Source organism: Triticum aestivum, chromosome 7B (assembly GCF_018294505.1).
Source record: "Triticum aestivum cultivar Chinese Spring chromosome 7B, IWGSC CS RefSeq v2.1, whole genome shotgun sequence".
NCBI lineage: Eukaryota > Viridiplantae > Streptophyta > Magnoliopsida > Poales > Poaceae > Triticum > Triticum aestivum.
In genome coordinates, this window is record NC_057813.1 from 605,553,799 (window position 1) to 605,566,761 (window position 12,963).

Sequence of the window (12,963 nt, forward strand, 5' to 3'; positions counted from 1 at the left end):
CAGCGGGTATCGTTATTTTCTCACCTTCACTGATGATTTGAGCAGATATTGGTATATCTTCTTAATGAAACATAAGTCTGAAACATTTGAAAAGTTCAAAGAATTTCAGAGTGAAGTGGAAAATCATCGTAACAAGAAAGTAAATTTTCTACGATCTGATCGTGGAGGAGAATATTTGAGTTACGAGTTTGGTCTACATTTGAAACAATGCAAAATAGTTTCGCAACTCACGCCATCCGGAACACCACAACGTAATGGTGTGTCCGAACGTCGTAATCGTACTTTACTAGATATGGTGTGATCAATGATGTTGAGGGAGTCCTGGATTAGGGGGTATCGGGACAGCTGGACTATATACTTTGGCCGGATTATTGGACCATGAAGATTCAAGACTCAAGACTTCGTTCCGTGTCCGGATAGGACTCTCCTTTGCGTGGAAGACAAGCTTGGCGATCCGGATATTAGATTTCCTTCTTTGTAACCGACTCTGTGTAAACCCTAGCCCCCTCCGGTTTCTATACAAACCAGAGGGTTTGGTCCGTATAGGGATGATCACAACAATCATAATCATCATAGGCTAGCTTCTAGGGTTTAGCCTCTATGATCTCGTGGTAGATCAACTCTTGTAATACTCATATCATCAAGATCAATCAAGCAGGAAGTAGGGTTTTACCTCCATCGAGAGGGCCCGAACCTGGGTAAAACATTGTGTCCCTTACCTCCTGTTATCATTAGCCTTAGACGAACAGATCATGACCCCCTACCCGAGATCCGCCGGTTTTGACACCGACATTGGTGCTTTCATTGAGAGTTCCTCTATGTCATCGCTGCAAGGCTCGATGGCCCGTCTCGTTGTCAAGGACAACATCACCTCTGGGGGAGTGCTGGCTGTAGGCCAAACTCTCCGACTAGGTGGCTTCTGAGACGCCCCCGATTCAATCGTACACTAATCATACACGCAAATGTGTACGATCAAGATCAGGGACTCACGGGAAGATATCACAACACAACTCTAAACACAAATTAAAATAATACAAGCTTTATATTACAAGCCAGGGGCCTCGAGGGCTCGAATACATAGCTCGATACACAAGAGTCAGCGGAAGCAACAATATCTGAGTACAAACATAAGTTAAACAAGGATGCCTTAAGAAGGCTAGCACAAAAGCAACAACGATTGAAGAGGCAAGGCCTCCTGCCTGGGACCTCCTAACTACTCCTGGTCGTCGACGGCCTCCACCTAATAGCATCCATTGTCGGTGTCATCTGGCTCCAAGGATCCACCATCTGGTTGTACCAACCGGAAAGAAGATAGAAGGGGGAAAATGGGTAGCAAAGCAACCGTGAGTACTCATCTAGAAGAACTCGCAAGCATCAGATCTATACTAAGTATGCATTTGTATCAAATGGAAGGGTTGTATCTATGGACTGAACTGCAGAATGCCAGAATAGAGGGGGAAAGCCTAGCCTATCAAAGACTAGCATCTTCACGCAGCTCCGAGCATCTTGCAGCATGTAGAAGAGTAAAGAATAGCAGTTTATATTTAACAAGCATGTTGTAACATTAAGGCCCAGAGATCCTTCCTCGACTCCCTGCGAGAAAGCAATCCCAGAGCCACATAGCTCAAGTATCCATTTGTAGTTGTATAAGATCAGGATATAAGTCTGAACGTCCGTTACCGTGGACACAGCTATTAATAGATAATTTTCCCTACAGGGTTGCACCACGTTTTACAACACGCTCGATCACTCTGGCCGGACACACCTTTCTGGGGTCAATGCCCGGCTTCGGAAGATCAACACGTAGCAGCCCTACCTAGGCTCAGCAGAGTGGTCCCCGCCGGTCTACCTCCTAAGAACTCTGGGGTCTGGGCCCATCGCCCGTTGCACTCCGGGTCGTTGTGAGCAGGGCGGACCAGGCTCCACCACAACAGGATGGTGTCAGCCCAGCCGTGCCGCACTGCTGAACTGGACGTCTGACAAAGCTTCGGCTGATACCGCGACATCGAGGCCCATAACTATTCTCACGTGGTGGTTGGTGCGTAAAGGCCAGAGGCCAACTCAGAACAAATACCCAAACCATAGTGTATTATTAGCTTGCGGAGACGAGCAGAGACTCACGATCGAAAGTGACCCCGTCGCCCCGTCTCGTGGACTTACGACAAGGGCCTAGAATGCCCGGCCGTGCCACATAACCATCTTGCGGGTGCTCTCCGGGCCCGCCCGACTTCCACCAAGGTCTCAAGTAAAGTCATTGTAACTGTGTGTCCAGACATCAGGGGGAAAACCCGAGGAATCACCCCCCGTGGATTCCACTCAATGTAATCATCAAGGTGAACGTAAGAGGGACCACCCTCGAGGTTCACTCTTGAGGGGTTGAACGACAGAGCCATATCGGGAATGGTGAAAGAGGAAATCACCCTCGATGACCACGACCGAATAGCTACACTACAGAATTATCATCGGGAGTGCGTTATGAGGGATCACCCTCGGCACTCGATAGTAGCTCTGTAGAGTCGAGCAACTAAAGGGGCGTGATGTGATGTGAGGTGTCGGGCTTTGGTCGTCGATCACGCTGATCGAGTCATCGGTGATGAAGCAGGGGCAACAAGGACAAGGTGGGGGTCACTGATGGATCACTAACCAACCTATACTAAGCAGTTTAGGATAAGCAGGTAGGTAACAATAAGCAGGTACAAAAGTAGGCTATACATCAGAATAGGAGCAAACAATAACAGTAGCAAAATCTAATGCAAGCATGAGAGTATAGAATGGCGATATCGACATGATCAAAGGGGGGTTTGCCTGGTTGCTCAGACAAGAAGGAGGGTCGTCGTCGACATAGTCGATCACAGGAGCATCAGCAGCGGTCTCGGGGTCTACCGGAGAGAAGAGGGGGAAGAAACAGTAAATACATAGCAGGCAAGTGCATAACAGGACAACAGACAGAGCTAGACGTGTTCTAACGCGGTGCTACACGCTACCGGCAAAGGGAGGAAACATCCGGGAATGTTTTCCCGGTTCCGGACGTCTGTCGGACAGATGAACCGGAGGGAAAAGGTTGCAGGTTCGCTATGCTAGAGACGTGTGGCAGACCAACAAACCGCATTACCGGATTCGTCTCGAAATTCTGAGGAACTTTCATGTAGAAAACTTTTTCATCCAAGCTACGGTTTAATTTCTATTATTTTTCAAAATTTTATTAATAATCTGAAATTAATTCTAATACGAAAATAAATGCTAAAATGCTAGGCGCACCCAGCATAGTGTACACCAAAGTGTACCTAGTGGCTGACAGGTGGGCCAGGGGGACCCAGTTGACCAGTCAACGTTTGTCTGGTCAATAGGGGTGGGACCCCCCTGTCATACTCACATCTAGCTAATTAACAGTTCTAATTGGTTAAACTAGGTAATTAGCCTAATTAAATCAGATTAATCTAATTTTAATTATTATTATTACTAACATATTTTTTTATTTTTTTAAAGGTCAGGGCGCGTGAGGCCCATAGGCCAGTGGCACAAGGCCAGCAGGCCGGTGCGGGTTAACGGGCGGGCGCCCGTGCCCGAGGGGTGCTACGCCCGAGCAAGGCCGTGGCCTCGACGAGGCCAGTGGGGGCGTTGGCCACGGCAACGGCCGGAGGGGCCGCAACCACAGTGAGGTTGGCCGGGCTGCGAGCGGCGCCGACGAGGCGACCGAGCGGCGAACGGGGCCAGCAGTGAGCCAGAGCGGTAGGGGAGAGTGGGACGAGCACCGTGCGGTAGTGGGGGCGATGGTGGTGGGGAGCGGGGCGGAGCCTGAGCGCGGCGCCGGCGCAGTCCCGCGCGGGCGAGACAGGGGGTGAGGCCAGGGCGGCTTGGTTGGGCGCGGTCGGGCGCAGGTGGGCATGGTCAGGCCGCGACCCGGACGCGGCCAGGGACGGGGGAACGCGACCACCGCGACCTCGGGTGGCGGAGACGAACGGCGTCTAAAGTGAGGGGAAGGAAGGGGAACGGAGGAGGGGGCCTCACCGGGCCCTGTAGGTGTGCCAAAGCGTGCGTGAGGAGGAGTCGAGGAGGCGCCAGAGCTCAGGGAAGCCAGGGTGGCTTCGGGTGGTGCAGATCGACGGTGACGACGGCGACGACCGTGGGTGGAGATGAGGAAGAAGGGGACGGCTACGGGGCTTGGCCGGCTGCGGTTCTTGTCGGAGAAGCGTGGACGATGGAGGCAAAGCCCGCGGGCATCTTGGTAAGGCGCGAGGACGGCGGTGGCCACGCGGTCTAGGAGGCAGCAGCGACGGTGGATCTAGGGGGGGAATTGGTGATGGGGGGGAGAGAGCAAGGGGAGTGGAGTGGATGAGAGCGAACGAGGGAATCGAAGGGGCGAGGCGGGGGTCCTTATCCCCTCGCCTAGGCATCGCCGGCGAGGTGGTCCGACTGGGGCACGCCCCTGTAGTGACTGGGTCGGGGGAACAAGGGAGGGGGAATCGACCTGGTGGGGGTTTGGTGGGCCAGCTGGGCGAAGAGTTGGGCCAAGGCCCATCGGGGGTTCTTGTTTTTTTTGTCTTTCTTTTTCTTATTTATCTATTCTGTTTTATACTAATTACACATTATTTTAAGTTTAGTAAAATATAAAGCTAGAACCTAAATTAGTATCAATAAATAGGCCACTACCGAAAATAACTTGGCACCTAAATAAAATACTTTGCAATTTTTATTATTTAAAAAACATTTAAATAATTGTTTTAGCCACTGTTATATTCACAAAAGGGAATTTAAATAATTTACAGAAGTGCTGGGTCACCGCCATAATTTGTTATGGAATATCCGCCACACTTTGAACATTTTAGTTTTCATGTTTGGCAATTTGAATTTTGGACTTTGATTTGAATATGAAATTGGACCGAATTCGAACCAACGCGAGTTTAACAACAGTAATCATGATGATGTGGCATCATTAGGAGGGAATTACTGTAGCTTAAGTATCCGGGCGTCACAATTCTCCTCCACTACAAGAAATCTCGTCCCGAGATTTAAGGGGGGGTAAGGAGGGAAAGACTCGGGAAGGACGGATCTCAACACAAGGTAGGTACCAGGGGGCTATCTCACTGAACGTGGTATAGAGGCATCTCTTGATTTGAAATTTAAGAAAGTCATCGAGAGCAAGGTAAGAAGGTGCAATAAGAAGGTTCAACCGGGTAGGCAATCTTTCGTTGCCTGAAACTGAGGGTGAAAGGGGTTCAGAGCAATGGGAATAAGTATTTTGTCTGATACCAGAATAGATCACTAGGAAGGTGGCTTGTGATTTACATACGAAGCCAAGTGCAAAGAATATTTCAGAGTTAAGGTTGTACAGGAGAGTCAGGTTTCGATCCTGTGGAACTGTGGGTTATGGGCCCACCATGTGGGTTAAAAGAAGGAAGGCGCAAATCATTTTACACGGTCATGATAGCAAGGCAGGTCAGAGGATAGCCTATCAATTATGTTGGCAACGACGTTGGTACGAAGGGCGAGGGAGGAAGAGAACCATTTTCCTGCTCGCAAGGCGAGGCGGACCAATAGGCAAAGTTCTCGTCCATGGGTGGCTACCAGAATGTCATCAGCAATAGTAACAGGGTCTTACTGACAGAGTTTGTACACGAAGGTGTTTACATAAGTAGGGAATTATCACTGCTCAGATATGTTAGATTACAAGAAAGGTTAAACAGAACAAAGGAGACTCTAGTCGGTTATCGGTGTTCTCGAGTGAATAACAACTCAGAACCCATGGAAAATTGGAATCGGCGAGAAATAATAGTTGATGAAGAACTCACAAGAAGTTATGTTGTTCCGTGATATTCTCGAGATACTAGAGGGTAATACTTGAGGGTAGAGCAGAATAGAGGTTGGACAAGTGAAGTGGTCTGCAGAAGACAAGTACTTCAACTTGTTCAAGAAATGGGATCAAAGAAGAACTATATTGTCGGAACCACAGTTACAGAGGACCAAACATAGTTACAAGATGAAACCACAAGGGGATTATTATTATTACAAGAAGCTTCCATGATAAGTTCCACACCGGGTCCATGGGCATGAACACAAAGGTTCAAGGTCGACTCCCACTTCTCTAATGCACAACTTTCCATTCACTTCCCGCATTCGAAGAAGCTGTAGTGTTGAAAATTTTTACCTGAGAAATGCCAGTAGAGCATAACCCGAATAACTTTTGAGTTTATGCGGATTTAGGGAAGACAAAGATTCAACCCATAGGGACATCTTAGGACATATATCACCAACTTCACGAATAAATAACTCAAGCCCGAAAGCAGAGTATGGTTGACAAGAGCGGGGATACAATTTACCAAAGGTATTATGTATCCGAGGAAAAGCTCACAAGGTTACTGAATATGAAGGATGATGTTGGATAAAATACACCAAGGATCTGGTGGTCCACGAGGGATCTAATGTGAGCAACGGTACTCAACCAGAAGAAGGAAGAATGCAAGGAGGTCAGATTATAGAAGCAACTGACTAATTCGAAGTTCAAATGCAAATGAATTATGATTCCCAAATCAAGGGATCAGAAGCAAATGCTCTGATCAAGAATGCATAAGTTGAATAGACTTGGGCACAACCGATGGCAATCTGATTGGCCAAGAACCAGCTCATGTTCAGGAAAACGTTTGAGCCGGAATGATAATTTATAAGGATCAACTGATGATTGCGACACAAACATATCAAATAGAAAGACTCAAGATGATAATGACAAAGGACATGGATACTGCTAGGCATATGGAATTAACCAGGGTGTAGGCAGGTAAGACCTTCTAGAGCAATAGGCGACAGAGGTCATCGAAAGCTCGGATTGTATTACCAAGTATCTTATGAAGCATAAGAATAACTGGGGTGAATGGATACTCGATAAGAGCGAGTAATTATCCGAAGGGGTATTCACGCGGCAAGGACTGCAGGGCAGCAAGCATAAAGGATCCTCGAAACATCGAAGAGTATTTCAGGACATCTTAATAACAAAAGCAACTGGGGATGAAGGTATGAATGACAACGTAGGTAGTTACGCATAAGGATTTATCGGTGGTAGGGATCGCAATGCGAAGGGTACAAGGGACTTGGTAAAACATCGGAGAGTATCTTCAGAATTTTCTGATGCACCAAGTAATCATCGGCTCTCTGGGAGAAACTATTTACGAGAACCTAGAGTTAGAGTTAGCAAAATCATTTAACCTGAGTAAAAGAGAGATCAGATTCCCAGAGTATAGATGAGGAATAAAAGATCCCAATACCACCCAATTGGCGACATGGGCCCGTAAGCCACACAGCCATGTTAGTATATCAGCTTTTCAAAGACTAGACTCAACTTCGGCCAAGGAGTTGGAAAGGGGGATCCTATAGGTAGTCGGCTTTGATACCAACTTGTGACGCCCCCGATTCAATCGTACACTAATCATACACGCAAATGTGTACGATCAAGATCAGGGGCTCACGGGAAGATATCACAACACAACTCTAGACACAAATTAAAATAATACAAGCTTTATATTACAAGCCAGGGGCCTCGAGGGCTCGAATATGTAGCTCGATACACAAGAGTCAGCGGAAGCAACAATATCTGAGTACAGACATAAGTTAAACAAGGATGCCTTAAGAAGGCTAGCACAAAAGCAACAACGATTGAAGAGGCAAGACCTCCTGTCTGGGACCTCCTAACTACTCCTGGTCGTCGACGGCCTCCTCGTAGTAGCATCCATCGTCGGTGTCATCTGGCTCCAAGGATCCACCATCTAGTTGCACCAACCGAAAAGAAGATAGAAGGGGGAAAATGGGTAGCAAAGCAACCGTGAGTACTCATCCAGAAGAACTCGCAAGCATCAGATCTATACTAAGTATGCATTTGTATCAAATGGAAGGGTTGTATTTGTGGACTGAATTGCAGAATGCCAGAATAGAGGGGGAAAGCCTAGCCTATCGAAGACTAGCATCTTCACGCAGCTCCGAGCATCTTGTAGCATGTAGAAGAGTAAAGAATAGCAGTATATATTTAACAAGCATGTTGTAACATTAAGGCCCAGAGATTCTTCCTCGACTCCCTGCAAGAAAGCAATCCCGGAGCCACATAGCTCAAGTATCCATTTGTAGTTGTATAAGATCAGGATATAAGTCTGAACGGCTGTTGCCGTGGACACGGCTATTAATAGATAATCTTCCCTGCAGGGGTGCACCACGTTTTCCAACACGCTCGATCACTCTGGCCGGACACACCTTTCTGGGGTCAATGCCCGGCCTCGGAAGATCAGGAGTGTGTTATGAGGGATCACCCTCGGCACTCGATAGTAGCTCTACAGAGTCGAGCAACTAAAGGGGCGTGATGTGATGTGAGGTGTCGGGCTCTGGTCGTCGATCACGCTGATCGAGTCATCGGTGATGAAGCAGGGGCAACAAGGACAAGGTGGGGGTCACTGATGGATTACTAACCAACCTATACTAAGCAGTTTAGGATAAGCAGGTAGGTAACAATAAGCAGGTACAAAAGCAGGCTATACATCAGAATAGGAGCAAACAATAACAGTAGCAAAATCTAATGCAAGCATGAGAGTATAGAATGGGCGATATCGGGATGATCAAAGGGGGGGCTTGCCTGGTTGCTCAGACAAGAAGGGGGGTCATCGTCGACATAGTCGATCACAGGAGCATCAACAGCGGTCTCGTGGTCTACCGGAGAGAAGAGGGGGAAGAAACAGTAAATATATAGCAGGCAAGTGCATAACAGGACAATAGACAGAGCTAGACGTGTTCTAATGCGGTGCTACATGCTACTGGCGAAGGGAGGAAACATCCGGGAATGTTTTCCCGGTTCCGGACGTCTGTCGGACACATGAACCGGAAGGAAAAGGTTGCAGGTTCGCTATGCTAGAGACGTGTGGCAGGCGAACGGACCGCATATCCGGATTTGTCTCGAAATTCTGAGCAACTTTCATGTAGAAAACTTTTTCATCCGAACTACAGTTTAATTTCTATTGTTTTTCAAAGTTTTATTAATAATCTGAAATTAATTATAATACAAAAATAAATGCTAAAATGCTATGCGCACCCAGCACAGTGTAAACCAAAGTGTACCTAGTGGCTGACAGGTGGGCCAGGGGAACCCAGTTCACCAGTCAACGTTTGACTGGTCAAGAGGGGTGGGACCCCCTGTCATACTCACATCTAGCTAATTAACAGTTCTAATTAGTTAAACTAGGTAATTAGCCTAATTAAATCAGATTAATCTAATTAATTAATTATTATTATTAGTAACATATATTTTTATTTTTATTTTTAAAGGTCAGGGCGCGTGGGGCCCATAGGCCAGTGGCACAAGGCCAGCGGGCCGGGGCGGGTTAACGGGCGGGCGCCCGTGCCCGAGGGGCGCTACGCCCGGGCGAGGCCGTGGCCTCGACGAGGCCAGCGGGGGCGTTGGCCATGGCAACGGCCGGAGGGGCCGCAGCCACAGCGAGGTCGGCCGGGCTGCGAGCGGCGCCGACGAGGCGACCGAGCGGCGGACGGGGCCGGCAGCGAGCCAGGGCGGCAGGGGAGAGTGGGGCGAGCACCGTGCGGTAGTGGGGGCGACGGTGGTGGCGAGCGGGACGGAGCCCGGGCGCGGCGCCGGCGCAGTCTCGCGCGGGCGAGATAGGGGGTGAGGCCAGGGCGGCTTGGTTGGGCGCGGCCGGGCGCAGGTGGGCACGGTCAGGCCGCGAACCGAACGCGGCCAGGGACGGGGGAACGCGACCACCGCGAGCTCAGGTGGCGGAGACGAACGGTGTCTAAAGTGAGGGGAAGGAAGGGGAACGGAGGAAAGGGCCTCACCGGGCCCTGCAGGTGTGCCAAAGCGTGCGTGAGGAGGAGTCGGGGAGGCGCCGGAGCTCGGGGAAGCCAGGGTGGCTTCGGGTGGTGCAGATCGACGGTGACGGCGGCGACGACCATGGGTGGAGATGAGGAAGAAGGCGACGGCTATGGGGCTCGGCCGGCTGCGGTTCTTGTCGGAGAAGCGTGGACGACGGAGGCAAAGCCCGCGGGCATCTTGTTAAGGCACGAGGACGGCGGTGGCCACGCGGGCTAGGAGGCAGCGGCGACGATGGATCTAGGGGGAGAATTGGTGATGGGGGGGAGAGCAAGGGGAGTGGAGTGGATGAGAGCAAACGAGGGAATCGAGGGGGCGTGGTGGGGGTCCTTATCCCCTCGCCTGGGCATCGTCGGCGAGGTGGTCCGGCTGGGGCACGCCCCTATAGCGACTGGGTCGGGGGAACAGGGGAGGGGGAATCGACCTGGTGGGGGTTTGGTGGGCGGCTGGGCGAAGAGTTGGGCCAAGGCCCATCGAGGGCTTCTTGTTTTTTTGTCTTTCTTTTTCTTATTTATCTATTCTGTTTTATACTAATTACACATTATTTTAAGTTTAGTAAAATATAAAGTTAGAACCTAAATTAGTATCAACTAGTACAAATGCCCGTGCATTGCACCGGACGAAATATTAAATATAACTTGCTCCACATGCAATTGTGAAACACATTTTTAACCCAATTATTGCAAACGTCAGAAATAAGGTTACACCAAGTATTTCTTTTTGGTATGAAATAGTCTTTCAATCAATTTTATTTTTTGTTGTTCGGAAAAACATGAATATTTCTTTTGTTTTGAGAAGGTGTTTTTTTATTAATTTCAACAATATTTTTTAAAATGGAATCATTTTTATGGTGACGAACATTTTTTTGCAATATAATATTTCATTTGTAATTTGTTTTGCACTATTTTTTGGGCTTGGCCCATTAAAAACTTGACCGACACACACACGGACAACACGCATGAACGCGATCTTTCTTCCCGTTTCCCATTCTTCTCCCCCCCCCCTGTTAGGATAGTGCCGACGCCACCTCCGTTGTCCCCGTCGTTCTCGGAGGACGAGGGCAGGAAGAATAGCGCTTCCAGTGGCCGCACCATCATGTCCTTGGGCGGCTCCCTCTTCCTCCCTGTCCCCTCCCACCCATCTGGAGTAAGAAAGCGACCATGATGAGCTTGCCATGGAATTTAAGCGGCTCCATTGTTCACATCATGTCAGGCAATGTCATTGTCAATTGGGGAAAATCCATATATGAGAACATCAGACATCTCATTTCCTCTTTCCCCACATCCCACATAAACCAGAGCTTCAGAATTGGAGTACCGCGGACATTTTCAAACTCAATAGACGGTATAGAGATGGTACCAAGAAAAAATATAGACAAAGATTTTCCCACATCCATGACAACAGAGCAGTCAGCTGACCACCTTAGAAAGTGCCTGACTAATGACATTTTTTCCACAACCAAAAACACCAAATAGCACCATGTTCCTCCAAAAACTGAGGGGAGTGATACTGAGGGGAGCCATTTCAAATTAGAAAACACTGGGATTTAATGGCGTTGGAAGGAAATGAAAAATCAACATCTGCAAAATGTTTGGTTATCTAAGAGAAGAAACCATAATAAATAAAAACATGTGTTTTATTCTGGAAATTGAAGCTCGGATAAGTTGTAGACATACATGTCATGTAAGAAGAGGTGTCCACACCGAGCTTTGATGCATCAGGTCTTCGTGTACCCACATGCCATATCTGCAGCTCATTAACTTCCAAACATTAAGCTAGTAAATTATTCCTCAAAAAAGTTATACCAAATAACTTCCTTGCTTGAAGCATAGTTAATTACTTCTTGATGCCCTGAAATTTCAGCTCTAGAAATGTATCCTGCATTTGCATACATAGAAACAACAGTTTATGAAACAAAGTTAAGCAATGGTAGAATGAATGAGAATAAATAAAAGATGTCATAAAGTGATAGCATCCACTTAACCTGTAGGCTATGTTGACCCGCTCGAGCGATGTAATTTACTTTCCCATGGAACCAGATTGAAGAGCGACATGGTGGTTCATCAAATTATTCTCAAAGACAATCTGTCAGAGTTAGATAACATTAGAATTTGAACACAGGTTAATAATTAGAATCTAATTTGTTATTTCGAAATCTAAAAGCTCACACTTAGAATATCTTAATCAAGTGGGTGCCCATGCAGCAAGGTGCACAAAATCAGCTCTTGTGGCCTTTGTTCTATCTATGTATGATAAAAAATAATACTGAGTTGTACCTTCAGAAAACCAGAAAATTATGCAATGTTGTACTATGTAGGTCAACAGTGATATCCATGCCTGGTGATTATTTTCTGGGCATTATGTCCCATAATGTATACTTGAGTGTGGTTTTCAGATGACAAACAATACAACCACAATTTCAGTATAGAGAGATGTGTCATAGTTCGGGTGCATCAATTTTTCTTGGCACTAAAAATATTAGAGCTTGGGTAGAAATAATAGTATCACACCAGTGTGAAACATCTTTCTGACTAACTGTTTTAGGAATAAAATAGATGCATACGCAAATTCATTCAACAAACAACAGCTTCTATGTTTGCCTACTTCTCAACAAAATTTCATAGCCACGGCTAAAACTAAGACTAACAACCACACCAACCCAACAAATCTGTTGGGAGATAAGATAATTTATGCAAGAAGAAAAACAATACCAGGATTTATTTTACCTGATTTATTCTACCATTAAGTTATGCAAAAAGTACAATGCAACCTTGAAACCACCAAGAGAGGATCTTGTGTATCATTCTCTGTTCTTTTAAAGATTAATTACCAGCGGATGCGATCAGATATGATGGATGAGTGAATATGCCGCCCTCATGTCAGATAAGTAACGTAATTACCTCTAGATGCGCACCGTGGTTCCACGAGCCAAAACCATTTCCACATAAATTAGGCATTGGTGGCGGCAGATGATGATGCATCTGGTTTGGACTCGCCACTGACGGCAACCTCTGAAGGTCCCCACCATGATGTTTCTTAAGCAAGGAGGACACCCGCATTATCTCTGGTAGCATAAGTACAACAACAAACATTAGAAGCCAACATTAGCACGA

The 12,963-nt window shown here is 47.3% G+C and overlaps 1 long non-coding RNA gene across 2 annotated transcripts; it reads right to left on the reverse strand.

Moving 5' to 3' along the window:
• Positions 1-11,376: 11,376 nt before the first annotated feature.
• Positions 11,377-12,556, reverse strand: LOC123161948 (uncharacterized). 2 transcript variants are annotated; one of them, XR_006480956.1, is made up of 3 exons: positions 11,835-12,556; positions 11,691-11,728; positions 11,596-11,610 (listed from the first exon to the last, which is right to left on the reverse strand). It is a non-coding gene; the product is annotated as an uncharacterized lncRNA (long non-coding RNA). The 2 variants fall into 2 exon arrangements; XR_006480955.1 differs by having other exon boundaries at positions 11,377-11,728.
• Positions 12,557-12,963: the final 407 nt, after the last annotated feature.